The following is an 18,231-nucleotide window of genomic DNA, read 5'->3' on the forward strand; positions in this document are numbered from 1 at the left end:
GAGAGCGAGAGAGCGAGAGAGGCCGCGAGCAGCAATAAAGCGGAAAACGTTCACCTTTAATGAATCGGAAAGGAATTCCCGGCCGAGCAGACAACGTGTTCGACCCTATGGGGTGAAAACGACATTAGCCAGGAGAACGAACGAGTACTGCCGCCGCGCCGTGTTCGGGAATTCTGCCTTGTCCCTCTGTTCGCTGGCCAGTTCTATTTAATCCCTCCGTGGAAAACACGAAACGAGGGCGGAAGTGGACCTTATGCCCGTAACCCAGAACCCGAATTGGGTTGTAGGTCGCGCGGAACATTGGTACTTTGGGTAATATACGTCGGCGACTGTGTCGATGGTTCGCCGATCCGGAGTCTACTGACCGTTGTGCGAGATCGACGTTTTCAATAGCCGGGAACGGAAAATGGTGAATCAAATGGTCTTTAACTAACTGGCCGAAGGGATGAAGAAACGAAAGTTCGACACTGCTCGGTCGCTTGAAGGCTAGTCTGGATTTAAAAGTCGAACATATTATTTCAGTAGCAATTGCTACGTCTGAGAAATCAAGTACTTCATCTAACTGTTCAACTATTGGTCTAGGAATGTCTTTTAACGGCATTCCCTTTGAAGTGTAGGATAAATATACAGTTAAAAGATGACATCAATTTTATGAACGTACGGATTTCAATCTTTCTGTTAGCTGATACTAGTGCAAACTTAAGAGACACTTCCTCTTGAGTAATCACAGTCGAACCACCGTGAGGTCTCAGTATATAACATCATGCTGCTTCTAGTCTTGCCGCCATTATTCTAGGAACATCGTTGAAAGATTTCTCCCTGGAAAACTAGGGAAAGAGAAGCTAAAAGGCAAAATCAATTTTATGAACATTGCGAGTTCAATCTTTCTATCAGCTGATACTAATCGAAACTTAGGGCCACTTTATTTTGAGTAATGTCAGTAGAACCATCATGGCGTTTCAATAGAAAACAACTTTATGCTGCTTCTAGTCTTGCCGCCATTATTCCAGGAACATCGTTGAAATATTTCTCCCAAGAACACTAGGGAAAAGGAAGCTAAAAGATAAAATCAATTTTATGAACATAGCGAGTTCAATCTTTCTATCAGCTGATGCTAATTGAAACTCAGGGACATTTTCTTTTGAGTAATCATAGTTGAGCCATCATAGGGTTTCAATAGAAATCAACCTCATGCCTCTTCTAGTCTTGCCGTCATTATTCCAGGAACATCGTTGAAAGATTTCTCCCAAGAAAACTAGGGAAAGGGAAGCTAAAAGATAAAATCAATTTTATGAACATAGCGAGTTCAATCTTTCTATCAGCTGATACTAATTGAAACTCAGGGACACTTTCTTTTAAATAATAACAGTGGAACCATCATGGCGTTTCAACAAAACACAACCTCATGCTTCCAGAAATCTCCCTTTCTTGTATCTAAGAAGATTCCTTCCGCGGAAAATAAAAGGAAGCCGGCTAAGAGACAAAGAAGATTTCACGATCGTTCAAAGTCTAGTCTTTTCTAGCACTAATCCAGCCTCGACAGCCAACTAAAAAGAGCACCCAGTTGGAGTATTACGATCCAGGAATGTCCCAGGAAGAACGCTGTTACGTTGGAAGTAGCGAAGTAGCAAAAAGCCGGAGGCTGAGAGGCAGCGAGCCTAACTGCGACAAAGAGGAGGCCGGCGCGTCGGTACAGAAAAAGAGCAAACAATCGGCGACGGTGTGCAAGCGTCGTCGAGCTTGAACAGGCGATCGCTTGCGCACGATCCCGCGCTCGAGGTGCGTGTGGACGTCGGAAGGGCGTCGCGGCGCGAGGCGCGGCAAGGCGAGGGTGCCGTTTGCCGTTGAATGGGGAGCGCACGCGCCACGGGTAACAGAGGTTTGGGGCCACGCGGCGGCACCAGTCGCTCCTCTCAAACCGCGAAACACGTCCCGGCGTCCTCGAGGACCAGAATCGCGAGACTCCAGCGCTCTCTCTCTCTCTCTTCTTCCCTCCGACTCCGTTTCTCGCGCTCTCTCTGTTTCTCCCTGTCCCGGCGTCGCGCTGTCCCCGTCGCTGCGAGTCGCGTGTGCATTTACCGGAAATCGGTAAACCGACCCCCGTGAACCACCCCCGAGCCAACAGTTCCGCAGTTCTATCCGCGAGAAACTGCCAGAGGATGGCTGACGATTGACAGAGCGTGTTCTGCTCGACGAGATTCGTGGCGACCTTGAGAGCCCTGCAACCGGAAGCGGCGTGCACCGGCGTCGTCGCGCGCTTTTCGCTGCTGGTGTCCTTCGAACGATCCGACAGAGGATCATCCTCGCGCAAAGCCGAAGGCGTCCGCACCTTCGTGGCGGACTTTCGGAAAGCCGGCGTTCCCGCAGGAACCCGGGAAACGCGGCCGCAGTGTCGCCGTCGAAGGATCCTCGGGATTAACTCGAAGGATTAGCCGCTGGTACCTAAGATCCGCTGGTCCCGGGACGTTGTGCAAAGTTTGCCCTCGAATGCCAGGGACGCGCGCCGAGAGGGCAGTTAGTGTTCCGCCGATAATCGCGGCTAAATCGATGGGCCCGCGATTAGGCTAGTTAGAGCGTCCGGAGATCGCGGACGACCTTCGAGGAAGCTGCAGGCGGGATTAAGTGAAGTTGGCTCGTGCCGGGTATATACAGGCGGGTCTGTTTGTTGTCCGTGAACCGAGCAGTTTCGAAATGGAACGATAGCTCCGGGCAATTAAGGAACACAATTTTTTAGGATTTTAACGTTCTCTCGGCTCTATTTCCGCGTTTTGGCCCGCGTGATCTTTGGTAATCTTCTCCGGTGGCCGTCTCAAAACGGGCCTCCGCAAGGTCTTAAGACATCCTGGATTCTGTCTGTGCGATTTGCTGACGAGTTCGCTAGGCAACTCTTAAGTCCGCCTTCCATATAAGATCTTCGGCACTTGTCGGCTCTATTTATACAGTTTCGACCCATCGTCTCGGATAATCTTCTCCGATACCACGCTCGACGCACCTCAAAGCGTCTTCGGGATGTCTTGGAACATCCTCGGATCTGTCTACGAGATATTCGCTCCGAGTTCAGCCGGTGGGGCTCCTCGCGCAGTTCCTCCCCGACGCATGCCGACCTCGCTCCGTCGATCCGCCTCGAAGTTAGGATCTCGCGAGATCCGCCATCGTCGATCCCAGGGTTCTCGATCAATTAAAAGTTTTTCGCGGAATCCCGGCGTCTTCGCTCGTTACGGTTCCGCAGCCGAGGCGGCGAGCCGAGGATTTGTCCCCAGGGGAAACCGATAAATGGATTGAACGCTCTTCCGGCGGAGCTCCTTTCGAAAGGTAAATGCCGGCCCGACTCGAACGCTCCAGTCCTCTTTGCTACCGTCCAATTAGCTCCTGGATCCAGGTGGTCTCTCGCGGCCCCGATCGATCGCGATCCGCCTCTGGAGACCAGACCTCTTCGACTCCTTTCGGAGAACCCGCTTCTCGAAACCCGGCTCTATTTACTCTGGTGAGGCAATAGTGACCCTGCGCCAGGTCTAGGAACCCATTTGCGACAAAGAATCCCGAGCAGGCGGCGGGATGTCGCCCTCAAACGTCGACCGTCCTCCTACGTTGCCGACGCGCTCCAAATTGCTAACCGAATCTCGATAGACCCTACTACACCTTCGCCAAGTCCCTGTAGACATTTCTGACGGTTCAAGAAATGGAACCAGGCGATATCTTCGTTTTGGATGGCGCGACACAGCTTCTAGCGCCGATGCGCTTCGACTCATCAGTCGAATCTCTTCGGAAAATATTTCTGCCTCTTTGAAGACTTTTAGCAGACGGCGATTTCGCTTCGGACGAGGCAACGAAGCTTTCGGAGCTGGCGTGTGCTTCGAATTAAGAATTAACCGTAGAATCAGTCGGGAGGATAGACTCGCCTCTTCATCGTCCCTCCGAGAACATCTTCCGATGGTTTCACGGTTGGTACCAGCCGGTGTTTTCGTTGCGGATGATGCAACGCAGCTTCCGGAGCCGATGCGCTTCCATTTACTAGATCGATCTCGTTAGAGAGGGTATTTCTAGCTCTTTTTAATACCTCTCCTGCTGTTTTAAGACTTGGCACCAGCCGGTGTTTCTGCTTTGAACGATGCAACAGAGTTTCTCGCGCTGACGTGCCTCGAATCGAGCACCCACAGTAGAATCGGCTAGGAGGATAGGCCCACCAGCCTCTTCATCATCCCTCCGCGATCTTTCTCCCGGCGTTTTCGCACTCGGTGCCAGGTCGTGTTTCCGCTTCGAACCACGCAACGCAGCTTCCAACGCGTTTCGAATCAACAATGGAATCGCCTATCCGCTTCGTCATTCCTCTATAAATCTTTCCTTGGGTGTTCGACACCCAGACCAAGACGGTTGTCTTCGTTCCGTACGCCGCTTCCAGGGCAAGCGCGCTCCGAACTGCCGAATCTCGTCGAAGTACGCTCTTCTTCGTCATCCTCCTCCTCGTCGTCGCGAAACCTTCTCTATAAATCTCCGTCGACGTTTTCGTTTTCGAGTTGCTACTTCCGTTGCGTTCCGAGGGAAACCAGTGTTCCGTGACGCAGGCCATTGTTCGTTCGAAGGGGGCACAGGCGCCAGGGACACGTCGAGGGAACGGCGGCCCATGGGATAGAGGAGCGTGAACCGCGGAGGACCAACGGGAGAAGTGTCTTCGGTGTCGTCGATCCTGTGCTGGTTTTTTTCCCCTCCCCCCGAAAGGACCTCGAATTTTCATACCAAGGGACGAGGGACCATTTTGGATCAGTGGTTCGCGTGGTTCCGATCGGTTTTGCATCGGTGTTCGCGACGGATTACCGGACGGACGGTGTTAATCGAGGATCATCTGTCGGCTCGGCCAGTGCTTCCGCGACCGTCACACACTCACTCTCTCTCTCTCTCTCTCTCTCTCTCTCTCTCTCTTTCTTTCTCTCTTTCTCTCTCTCTCTCTCTGTGCTAAGTAAATATACGTTGTTGAATTGGAGCGCGGATCCGCGGCGGATCCTACGGCGATTAGTCCGCCGTTGAATTATTTTCCGGTTTAATTGTGCGTCCTTAATTGAACCCTGCGGAACGATAAATCCCAGCCACCGGCCGCCGTGAGGCAACGCCGGACCCAACATCGGACAACGGACCTTTCAGGTAACGTTTAAACGAGACCCTACGTTTTATTGTCCACTTTCCCATTCCGCTTTCCAGTGATTCACTTTGTCTCTGCAATTAGACGTGCAGGATTCCGAAAGGACTCGGGCTGCAAAACGCTGCTTCCGGCGCGACGGCGTTTTCTGTTGCAACACATGGCACTCAAATTTGGGGCATTTAGCGGGCTCGCAATTAGCATTTCAGTCGCGCGAAATTGCAGGGACGAGTCTTCATGCTGTTTCCGAAACCTTGCGGATCTCTTCCGCGGAATCGAGAAACTGCGACGGAGAATACTTTTCCGCGAGACTATCCTTGGAGCGATCCGAAGGTGATCAATAGACTGCGGATCTTTATGGAACATAAAACTTGTCTGCGTCGATCGCGGAACGTAGGAACGGAGTGTAATTCGTTTTCTTCTTTCGGTAATTTTGATAAGTTGAAATTTATGTATCTCTCCACAATCTCAGTTTCTTTCAACATTTTCGATATTTTGAACGTCAATGTTTGCCGTATGCGCATAAAACCCGCAGTCGAGCTACCAAAAGTGTTCTTAGCAGGTCCCTGGACATTTTCGGTTCTCGATAAAGCGAATCCCAACCGTACGAATGTGTCTGTTCGCGTAACTTTAAAATCTATTCTCCGCTGCACCTTTGAACTCCGTACAGAATCGAAAGAAACGTTTCGCATTAATTTAACGACGCAGAGACTCGTTATCTGTGCTATCGGCTGCTACAGTTCTTTCATTCTCTCTCTCTCTCTCTCTCTCTCTCGCTCTCTCTCTAATTTCCCACCCTTCGAGGCTTTCTCGCTCGCAACAACGTGTTCCCCGGTTTTCGGGGTGTTCCCAGATTCGCGGCACGTTCGGCCGGTTCGTGATCGAGGATCGTTCCGCCTCGCGTGATTATGACCGGTTAGGGGATCATGCGAATGGTCGAAGGGTGGGCCTAGCACCGTGGCGTGTCGTTCACCCCGTGTCGACTGTCACAGCCCGAGATCGTTCGTTTCGATAAGTCGCATTCCTTTCTATTAGCGGCGCCCGGACTTTTCTTTCGGCGAAACGGGGATGTATCGGGGCGCGAATTGATTAGTTTCCTGGATCCCGGGGTTTATTGGTAGCTAGGGCGGAGGTTTCGTCATTTCGTTCGGTCACGCTTGAATTTGGCCGTAAATTAACTAATATTGACGAATTAGTGCTGGGAGAGTCAATCAGCTAATATTATTTCTCTTTGCGTTTCGTTGTCGATTGGAACGCGAGGTTTGAAATTGGAAAGCTTATTTGTACATTCGACGACGAATCAGGAGCGAATCCGCTAATTACTTGCTTGCGTTTAACGATAAATTAGGTCGTAGATCGGGCGACATCATCTGTCTGAATTAGATGACTGATCGGGAGCAAATCTACTAATTATTTACTTACGTTCAACGACAAATTAGAGATAGAGAGAGTCAATCAGCTAATATTATTTCCTTGCGTTTCATTGTCGATTGGGACGCGAGGTTTGAAATTGGAAAGTTTGTTTGTACATTCAACGACGAATCAGGAGCGAATCCGCTAATTATTTACTTACGTTTAACGACAAATTAGAGATAGAGAGAGTCAATCAGCTAATATTATTTCCTTGCGTTTCATTGTCGATTGGAACGCGAGGTTTGAAATTGGAAAGTTTATTTGTACATTCAACGACGAATCAGGAGCAAATCTACTAATTATTTACTTACGTTTAACGACAAATTAGAGATAGAGAGAGTCAATCAGTTAATATTATTTCTCTGCGTTTCGTTGTCGATTGTAACGCGAAGTTTCACATTGGAAACTTTATTTGTACATTTAACGACGAATCAGGAGCGAAACCGTTAATTACTTGCTTGCATTTAACGATAAATTAGAACGTAGATCGGGCGACATTATCCGTCTGAATTAGATAACCAATGAGGAGCAAATCTACTAATTATTTACTTACAACTATCGACAAATTAGAACGTTGGTCCGCCGACATGATCCCTTCGAATCGCATGATTAATCAGGAGCAAATCTACTAATTATTTACTTGTATTTAACGATAAATTAGGACGTCAGCCTGCTGACACTGGTTGTCCGCGTTCGATGACAAATGAGCAGGAAATCTAGCAGCATCATTTTTACTCGACTACCAAAAACATAGCTGTATCAATTGTACGTACCTGACCGTAAATTAGCGCGGAACAAACATAAATAAAATCATAAATCTAACGGTATACAATGAGCCCGTGTTCCGGCCGCACCAGAGGTGTCCTAATAAGAAAAGTAGATTTATGTTATAATTTCCTACAATTACGGGCTCCCGTTTTATTGCGCAAGAGCTCCCTGGTCGAATGTTTCTGTTTCGCGTGCATGATGAATGCATACCTATCTCCACACAACAGCGAACACATCCGCGAGGAGCGGCGCATCGTTAATTAAGGTTTATCTGAAAATTAGCCCTTCGAGTCGAAGTCCGCGAGTCACCGGATACTCGACTGTCTCCAACTGGAGGGAAATTCTGATAGTGAGAGAGAGCGAGCGAGAGGGATAGATAGATAGATAGAGAGAGAGAGAGAGAGAGAGAGAGAGAGAGAGAGGGGTGGGAGAGAGAGGTAGAATTTATTCGAAACGATCTTGCTACCTTGTTCCCTGGCTGCCGAGAGATAGTCACTTGGGATATCTGTACACCGACTCGCAATGTTTAGTCGTTCATAATTCACGGTGCTCGCTGTCGCGGAAAAACAAACGTCGCGCGTAGATCGTTATCCGACGCGCTTAGCTTTACAATTTCTGCTCGGCTATTACGGTTATCGCGCTGCACGATACTTGGCTAGGAACTATTGTTTCCGCAGCCATCATTATCAGTTCGACCGCGCAAAAATCACGGTAGAACTGTACGCCAATTTGCAGGATCATTTGTCTCGCCGGAGCCAGCGACTCCGGTGCTTTTCTCGACCGGTGACTTATCGACCACCTAAAAATCACGGCGAAACCGGAAACCAATTTGTAAGATAATTTATTTTGCTGGTCGATGACAGCGGGATTGAGGAAATACGTTCCGCTCCTCGTAAACATTTCCGAGGTCTTGGAATCAGGAAATTATTTTCCGACGGTTTAGAATCAGGAAATTATTTTCCGAGGAAAATATGCGACATAATCGGATCGCTCCGGTTGCGTCGCGTGGACTGGCTTTCGAAAACGAAAGGAAATAGAGAGAGAGAGAGAGAGAGAGAGAGGGGGGGTGGGTTCGTCGATGCCTAAAATGAGCTGGTTTTTTCTCTGGTGCCGCGAAGCGATGCGCGATTGCGATGACAACGAAGCATCGCGGTGGAACGTTTTCGTCGTCCCGGTCGAGAGGATCGGGCTAATATCGCAGACAGAGAAGGGACGATCGGGTTGAGAGTGTCTTAAGTGGCCAGCGATCGATCAACCCCGCCGAAAAATTCCCTTCCCGGCGCTCCGCATAAACCAAGGGATCGGAATTCAGCGCGAGGATTCACCGATTATTTGTGTCCCCCGCGCGTCCTCACGACGGAAGTTTCTCGCTTGTGTTTCTGCAAGCTCTCCGGAGATAACCGGAGTGCTATTTGCTCGCAGATAGCGTTTCGCGCTTCCTGAACTTTGACCGGAGAACCGCGGCGGGTCCGGCAGGACCGGCACAACTACGACCGATAGCGCGAGTCGCAGTTTTTGTGTTTTGTTTCGCTGCAGTGCTCTAATCGCGTAGCTCTCTGCGGAAGTTATTATTGCAGTTCCTTAATCCCTTGTCATACTTTGACGAGTCCGACTCGTAAAAATTTAATAACTGATTGAATATAATTATTATTCTGTCCTTTAAAAGTGGAATAAAATACAAATCCCTTGTATATCCCAATATTTAAGCATTCGAGTAAATTTAGGCGCACTATAAGCATCAATTTTTCTTTCTCTTCTAAGAAATGATTGTAATCGAAAAATTTCTAATCGCAGTGACTGCGAGGAAAATGGTATGTCAAGGGGTTAAGTATGAAATGTCCGATTACCTAAAGCATCAAGTTTGGTATCCGATGTGTCCGATATTTCACTTCGACCGTCCTTTGTTTTCTTTTTTTTTAGTTTGAAGGGATACGTTATCTGGCTTCCAAACGCACTTTTTTTTATTGTTAATAGTCTTTCGTATTGTTGTCTGAGCGTTAAATATTGTAAGCCATGGATAAGTGAAAAATTCGCATTATTTTCGAATATGAGTTCCGTCGTGGAACTGACGCAGTGCAGACAAGTCGAAATGTTAACGAGGTGCATGTATTAGCATGAAGCTAATGAACGTACGGTACGTCGATGCTTTGAAAAATTCCGATCTGGTGATATTGATATCTAAAATGAACCACGCGAGCTGAAAGCAAGGCCCGAGATGTAATGAAACTTTCAATCTCAAAATCGGACATTTCATACTTAATCACCTAATACTTAAATTGCCTAGAATTTCATGTTAATTAGTTGTATCATTTTGTACATTTTACTGCTTAAAATTTATTCAGGGGACATTTTGTCTGTTTTTGTATTTACTGATTTCCGAAGGGATCATATTGAGAAAATAATTGTCTTTCAGAAAATAGGAAATTTTCTGAATGCACAAAATTAGCAGTTTACAATTTGGTCGCATTTGATTACTTCTTCGCGCTCGGCAATAAATCAGGCCGTAAGTCGGTTGTTATTATTTGCCCGTATTTGACGATAAATTAGGGGCAAATCTATCGATTATTTGTACGTATTCGACGATAAATTAGAACGTAAGTCCGCTGACATTATTCTCTTGTCTCCGAAAATCAGAGATTCTGCGATCGCACGAAATTCGCGGTTTATCGATAAGAGCGATAACGAAGAAGAGAGGATGCTGCCGCAGTTGGCTTAAGATTTCACAGACAGTTCTAGGATTAATGCAATTTTCACAACGACTTGCTCGCACGGTGAAAATCAATATTCCGTGTTCTTAATACTTTGATTCTACGCAAGGATTATGGTAGTTTTGCCGCAGGAAATTATTAATGGAACTCAACAACTGAAAATTAGTGGTCTCTATCAGGCTTCTAGTCTCGGAGGAGTACCGTTAGGTTGCTTAAATTTGCACACAGCCAGTCTATAATGAGATTAGACCATTAAATTAGAGAGATTACAGCACGCCGGGCTCTCTCCGCTCATTCGCCTGTCTCCTCATTAACATTTTTGAGCCCTGATTATTATTATTATCATTTATTGATTAACGGGCGCGAGGCCTTGATAAAAGGGTCTTTAGAATTATTAACATTAACGAAGGAGTTAAATTACATGAGTTAATTACATTCAAGGAGTTAAATCGGCCATACAGCGTTGAATGAAATTTTTCTAAGAGGATTCAAAGCGAAGATCGATAGAATAGCAGGTCATGAGATTATTTCACTTAAAGCTTTATAGGCAAATAGTAAGTCGGAGATAATGCAGCGATACGCTAACGATAAAAACTGAATTCTAGACAGTTTTACTGAGAAAGAGTGATCTTAAAACGCATTGAAAGTACTCACGAGGCACTGAGAGATTCATGAGAGACCTTGGGACCTTTGGATTACCATAGGGACCTCTTAAGATCCTTAAAAGTCCCTAGCTTTTATGACCTCTGGGGATCTTTCGAGGATTATAGGGTCCTTCGAAAGCTCCCGATGGCTTCCTGAAGCTTTCAGAAACGTCTGGAAGATCGCGGGGACCTTCGAGTGATCTTGGGAACCTTTCCAGGTTGTTGGAGACCTTTCGCGCAGTTTAGGAATCTTTAAGGGATTTTTGAAACTCTCCGCGGGATTTTAGTGGCTTCTCATTGTTCTTAAGGGATTTCGATGATTATGGGGATCTCGAGATGATACCGATGGATTTTTTATGTGTTAAGGAACTCCTGAAGGATCGTAGAGAATTTTTAGAGCCTTCGGGGACCTCTGGTTCAGCTTTGGGACTTCTGGGTGATCTCGTGACACATCGGAACATTTTTGAAGACACTTGGCGATTTCAAATTTAAGATCCTCAAGGTAATGGTCCTCGAGTAGATCATGATCAGGATTCTTGATCTTCTTCAAGAATTCTTGAGATCCTTTCGAACCTGTAGAAGACGAAGACGAACAACTTCTTCTACTCACCTGCGACCTACTCGAGAGGCTCTAGAAACTTCCCGGATCAATCCGAAGCCCTGAAAATTAACGCAGGGCCCTCCAAGAAATTATTGGGTCCTGCGGAACATCTTAGACATCTCGTGGAAGCCCCCAAGTTTCTCTGGAAGGTCATCAAAACTTCTAGCACCTCATGAAACTACCCTAAAGCAATCAGGGACCTTTGAATTCTGCTGAATACGTCTCGAGGCCTTCGAGCCTCTACTGCAGAATATGCGAAGCTTCGAAACACCTTAGGGGTCTTACGGATATCCTCAGGGACCGTTCGGCAGCCTTAGATCTCGCAGGCAGCGTCCACTAAACGATCAAATTCTCAACCGCGTCGCGCGTTCTCCGGCAAAAGTAAATCGGGGTACTTTCGCTCGTGTGTAGCCCGCGGCCCGGAAAAAGCTTTCGGAACACGGTAGCTGGCAAGATTAGGCTACCTTCGATGCTCTATCCTGTCACGGACTCGACGATTACAGGTGCGCGTTCGACAGCCGATAAAGCACCTTGCGGGGGGCAGGCCCGCGCGCGTTACAACGCGGATTGGAGGCGGAGCGGCGATGTGCTGGTGGTAACAGGGGATTGAAATTTCGCCCGTAGGAAATTTATGGTACTTGGCCGAAGAGAGTTTCTTGGACTATTAATAATTTACTGTCGGATTTCGAGGCGTTCTCCGAAGAATATTATAGCGGTAGCCCACGTTGACGGGCTTTATGCTCGGCAGGGACTGCTCTTCAAGTATAAATAACTACTCGAACCTGGCCGCGCTCGTCGAAACTATCGATTATTACTTCGTCGGCGCGAGTCTCTTGGAAAAAGTTCACTTTCTTCGAGTATTAATAGCGGGACGAGCTCGATCATGGGCACCGGATTGCGCGGCGCTGCTTCGACAGCGAAATCCGGTTTGCGAGCGCCGAAAAATCGATTATTCTTCGCTGGAATCGATGCCGGTACACGTCGAGATCGCGTCCGCAAATTTTCAGACAGAAATTCGAAGTAGCTACGCCGATACGGTGCTTCATACGATTAACTATATTTCCGTGCTTCGTAAAATCGTCCATATTCGGATCGCCGTAACTTCGTTAAAAATAGTCGCGCTGCGACGAATCTGGTCTCATTTTAAAGCTCGAAGTCTCTAGTTTTTTATTCTGTTATTCATTTTTGTGAAAGAGGCTTTCGCGGGATACAGCGGATGAGATATCGAAGGCGCATTTTTCTCAAAATATGGTACAGATTCGAGCGTCTGTGAAAACCGTAGAAAATTTTTTCCGCGACTGAAGCTGCTGCGGATTCGAAGATTGAAGCCTCCTCTTTGCAACGATCGCTGGCTACTGGACGTACGATTTTTTTTGGCCGTTTTATCCAACAGAAACGAGGAACAAGTTCGGTCGCGCGAAACCCTCGCGAAGCAGCCAACGTTGCTGCGAAGTTGGCGTTGCGGCTTTCGTACAGTCTCCAATAAAATCACTCGGAAAAATCGTGCAGCAAGTTTCAAAGGGGTCGTTGTGAAGGGGAGGTTTCAATCTTCGAATCTACTACATTTTCGATCGCTAAAAAAATTGTTCCCGTCTCCTTCAGATTAATTAACTTCGTTTATACTCGCCGGTAAAGAATGCTAAAAAATGAACGGTTTCAGGAGCAAGGTAATGGAGTCCTCTGTCCGACGGTCTCTCCGTGTCAATGTCGTTCCTGTTCGACCGCAGCTAATTACCGATAATCGGCGCTAACAAACGACGCCCGGTTGCCGACCGGACCGCGCCGTGCCGTGCCGCGCCGCACCGCTCCGACGCGAGATTTATCGTTGCCGCCGTCTTTCCTATTCGTTCCGCAAGGGAATATTCCGTTCTTGGAACCAATTTTCGTCCAGCCGAGCGCAGAATATCCCAGTCAGACCCATCAATTCATCTTGGACGTACGGTCGAATGATTTGTAGAGACGACCGTGGAGTCCGTGTCGCGAATAGCAACTGGCAATTAACGGAATCGCGGGATTCATTTCGCTCCCGGTCGTAAGAGTGCTCGATTCGTTTATGATTTATCGTCGCGACGATGCCATTTCCTGTCCAACAGCTTCGTTTCAGCTTCCCCCTCCCCTCCCTCCGGCTCGAGTTTTTAAGAAAGTCTCGGTCGAGAAAAACTTATCTCGATTTTGCATTTACCGCCGACACACCATGATCGATGGATGTTCGATGCTTCTGGGACGCAAGAACGCGCGGCGAGAAGGGGAAATAGCCTGTGCTACAATTGTTCAATCGTTTTTCATTTGGTTTCGTTCGAACGACGCTCGGTCGATGGGTTTGTCTGCTGCGATTTTTTTCTGCGACAATTTGGCCGATCGTTCGAGTAATTTTCTTTATACGTCAGCTGGGATTTTGTTGCCGAGAAAGGGTTCGGCGAAGACTTTGGCGTGTCTTTTTTTGAAGAAGAGAAGTCATAGCGTGTAATCATTGAACGATTGATCTTTGTGCGATATTAAAATCGTCTCCATCGACTGCGAGATGCTCAAGAAACGTTCGTTTCTTTTCTCACCGCAACAGCGTCTTTATATTGTTTAAATGTTTTTACTTCTTCGAACTTCGTGCATTCATTCTTGCCACAAAATCCGCGTTGTTAAAGATTTTCCCGCAAGTTGAATTCAACGCTGCGAACTTCAACGAACAGCAAGAAGATCTTAATGACTTTTCTCCTACGATTGAATTAATTCTCGTGCTATTGTTATCGTGATCGAACTAAGTGGAACAGTAACAATATTAATGACGCTGGTAACGAAGTCGTGAGATTTATGTTTATCTACGAAACATCGTCATCAAAATGTGTACTATTCCGCAGACGTTGAGAGTTTCGCGATATTTATTTTCGCAACAGATTTTCATCGCAGATGCGGGAACGCGAGTCGAGAGTCGCATTAGCGGCTTCGGGCCGAACGGGAAGAAATAAATTTCCAATTAAAATGAGTCGATGCACGATCGGAGAATTAATTGACCATTTATCACGGCGGTGCACACGCGACCGGATTATGCATAGTGGTCACGAACAACGTCTCGGACCGGGCCCGGAGTTTCCAACGGAGGAAACTGCAGCCACTTGTCCGACATTTCTGTTTCGTTGCGGCAACAAAACGAACGGCACGGAACTTACTACCGGTAAAATATGTTCACAATAAACAGGACCAGATATCCGGCGGCGTTCCCGGACCGCGCGTAGAGATTCCTCGGTTCCCTTTTTATCGGCGATCGCGTTTCATTATTCTGCCGCCGCGAGTATTTCACTCGTATTTGCAGACGTCGATTCGACCCGGCATTCTCTTTTACTTGGAACGGAACAAGATTCACAGCCGGCTGAACCATCCCCGAGCAGATATATTCCCAAAAATATTCGCGCTGCACGTATCTCATCCAGAAATCTCCATGAAGTACGCGTCTCGGGCAGAGACGGGTAAAATATTTATACTTATTCAGTAGTCCGTTACGTGTGAATCATAATTTTGCTCATTTTTGTCTCAGTGTCTATTCTATGTATAATTTTAATTATAATCCTTCTTTCTCTTTATACTGTTTTTCTTGCTCTTCTGCTTCGCGTCTGTGACATTTATTGATCCTATTTATTATTTCTATTTTTATTTCCTTTTTATTATCCAATTTTATTTATTTTTATTTCTATTTTTATTGATATTCCTATTTATTACTCTCTATTTGTTGTATTCTGTATAACAAACGGTTTTTTCCGCTTGATCTTGACCTTATAATTAAATAAATAAATAAATAAGTAAACTGAAGCTGCTTGATCGATTCTCTTAAAGTATTTCTCCATCTGCTTTAAATTGCATTTACAAATCCATAAAATCTGCAATCTATTATATTTTATCACGCACAATGTGTGTGTGTGTGTGTCGTCTATGAATATGTAGACACAAATTTTCCATAAAATACGAACGAAAGTGTTTCCAAACAGAGCTGTGTAAAATCTTTTAACTGTTAAAAAGTGAACGTTAACTTTTTCAAAATAGTATTCAGATGATACTGAAACTGAAAACGGTGCGTCTTTATCCAAACTTTAAAGCGGCGATTATCTAAAGTAGCATTCGACATATTTTCCTCAAAAAGTTTGTCCATTGGGAATAACATCTGTGTTGCTGTAAAAATTCTGCAGGACCCAGAAGTTCGAGGCAGAATTTTTCCAGAAACGAAAGACGACTGAAACACGCGCGAAAATAGTGACAGCCGTGCGAGACCAGTTGCAAGAGACAATCGGTAAAGAATTTTGCCGTGGATTGCTATCGCGACACGTCCCGTCAGCCAACAGCATTGTTAGCAAGGCGGTCGTAACAATTTGCGACAGTCTCTCGATTACGCGGATTGCGGCTGTGCTCGGCGTTGATCCGCTTACGACATAGTTGTCAAAGTTGCGAATCCGCCGCGACGAATCCAGAACGCGGTCCAAGAACCGTCGATTACAGGCAGTTAAGGGGACCGTGAGCGAATAACGAGGGGGCCACCGGTGACAATTGGAAGATTACGGACCGTGATTGGCCGGGTCGTTCAGCGCGACCGGAAGTCATCCAGTGTCAATGGCCAGCCGTGTCGGGCCAGCTTTTTCTCCACCGACTTCCGTTTCGATTCGGATTCTGTTTCCATCGGACCCCTAGATCGCTACACGTTACGTTGCTTTATAGAAAATACATTTTTCTAGCTAGCTGTTTGGAAAATAATTTATTTACGCGTCGTAGAATTTCATGCAAAATAAAAATTACGAGATACTGGAGCTGAATAGAATATTCTTTAATCACTTTTCACGTAATCTATCGGTGCTGGATTTATGGGGCATTACCATTTTATGCTACATTGTAGAAAAAACAATTTTTTTTATCAGATTGCATTTTACAAGGATAGTTAATAAAATGAAAAATTTTTTTGCACATAAAACTTCTTAATTTTGTTTATTGTGTATATTATATATTATATTATATATTACATATTATATTATATATTATTATATATATTATATATTATATTATATATTACATATTATATTATATATTATTATATATATTATATATTATTATATATATTATATATTATATTATATGTTATTATATATATTATATATTATATTATATATTATTATATATATTATTATTATATATTATATATTTTGTTCATGGCTTCGAACTTTTGCTTGCGTTTTGAATACGTAAAGCCTGTTCAGCAGGATGAGCACAATTATCCTCCAAAAATCACCTTCAAAACAATCAACAAAAGAGATAAATAAAGCAGTAGTATCCTTCCATAAAAAATCGAGTAACTATTGCAGTTAACATTTCTCCCAAAAATGCGTTGTTTCCGCGGTACGTAAATTAAAAATTGTCATTTGAACACCGTGTACGTCGAATTTCTACGAAACATTAATTTCGCCTCTACAGAAGTCTGTTCAATCTCCGAATTCAAATTAATATCCAACAAACGTGTAACCTGTTATCAGACTTCTTGCAGATTAAAGCTAGTCGCCATTGTCTCGCCGAATGCAATTGAAACGACTCTCCGGAAACAGCAGAAACTGGCAAGGCTCGAACGAGGGGAACGGTTGCCGGCGTTTAAGCCCGAATCCGCTCGGAACAGCGGCAACACGCTTGGGGGCCGCGCCGGCCCGGTGTAATTCTCGCGTTAGCGTGGATACGTATCGATTTCAATTTATTCACCGTGAAATGTTTATGACGAATAATACGCCGCTCTAAAAGCACGGCGAATCCGGTCGGCTCGCGGGTCGCGGAGCTTTCAACAGCTGGAGCCGGGAGCTGTGGAGCCTTTCAACGGGAACGCCGTTGGCCATCTACGGCACGAAACAGTTTGCGCGAGCGTATCATGCGAGTGCATGCTGCGAAACCTGTGTCGCAAAGCGCAGCGACGCTCGCATTCTTCGCGTTCCCGTGTACGTTGGCACCGCGACGCTCGGCGGCCCTCCGGTTTTCCGCGGATGCGTCGCGAGATTTCATCCCGGTCATTTCGACCTGGAATCTTGAGACGGTATTATTTTTCTTATGCATTATGCAGCTGATAAGACGAGCCAGGGACTGGGCACATTGTTCGGATAAACTGTTCTCGAAATAAAAGTTTGCGAACAACTCTGCTCGAGAAGCGTTCCGTTGGAATTCATTCGGATCTGTCGCGCTGGTATTGTTTGTTGCAAAAGTATGAAGGTGCTCGGTAGCAAGTGAGTTGGTTAGAATCATAATGGCGTGAGCCTAATTTTCGAATATGTTGACCGATGTCTTCAAATGTAATCATCTATGTATACATGGCAAAATGTTAAGCTGACAAGTGAAATAAATTATAAAGTTTTACTTAACTCTCTCTCTCTCTCTCTCTCTCTCTCTCTCTAATATATATATACAGGGCGTCACAAAAATGTCTCGCAATCCGGAAATGGCGGATTCCTCAGATCATTTGAAGCAACTTTTTCCTTTACAAAAATTTTCTCCGAGGCACCGTTAACGAGTTATTAACGAAAAACAGTGACCAATAAGAATCGAGTACGGCTGACGCGAGGCGGCCCAGCCAATCAGCGCACGAAGCCCAGTTCCGCTCATTGGCTCGGTCGCCTCGCGCCAGCCGAGCTCGTCTCTCATTGGTCACTGTTTTTCGTTAATAACTCGTTGATGGTGCCTCGGAGAAAATTTTTGTAAAGGAAAAAGTTGCTTCAAATGACCTGAGGAATCTGTTACTTTCGGATTGCGAGACATTTTTGGTACACCGTGTATATATACTTATATATATATACCCTAAATAATTTTGACGATAAATTTGGTCGCTAAACGATACACATATTAGTGAACAATAGCACTCCTTGCGTCTGACAATGAAGAAGATCCGACTTACGCCACTACGATTCTAGCCCATTCAGATAAGAAAACAAATTCGGAAGACTCTAGAAGAATAAATCAGAAAAA

At 45.8% G+C, this 18,231-nt stretch overlaps 1 protein-coding gene across 4 annotated transcripts in view; it reads left to right on the top strand.

Annotated features, from left to right (window-relative positions):
- Window positions 1-1,891: 1,891 nt before the first annotated feature.
- The window catches only part of Dop1R2 (dopamine receptor 2), a 133,586-nt gene continuing 117,246 nt past the window's right edge, over window positions 1,892-18,231 (top strand). The window contains exons 1-2 of one of the 4 annotated variants that reach the window (XM_033483995.2): window positions 1,892-2,088; window positions 4,515-5,136. The gene's annotated coding sequence lies outside the window, so the exon portion shown is untranslated. Of the gene's footprint in view, window positions 5,137-18,231 lie in introns of all 4 variants that reach the window. The other 3 variants (XM_033484008.2, XM_033484002.2, XR_004492286.2) reach the window with 3 other exon arrangements.

This window comes from Megalopta genalis, chromosome 15 (assembly GCF_051020955.1).
Source record: "Megalopta genalis isolate 19385.01 chromosome 15, iyMegGena1_principal, whole genome shotgun sequence".
NCBI classification, from domain to species: Eukaryota; Metazoa; Arthropoda; class Insecta; order Hymenoptera; family Halictidae; genus Megalopta; species Megalopta genalis.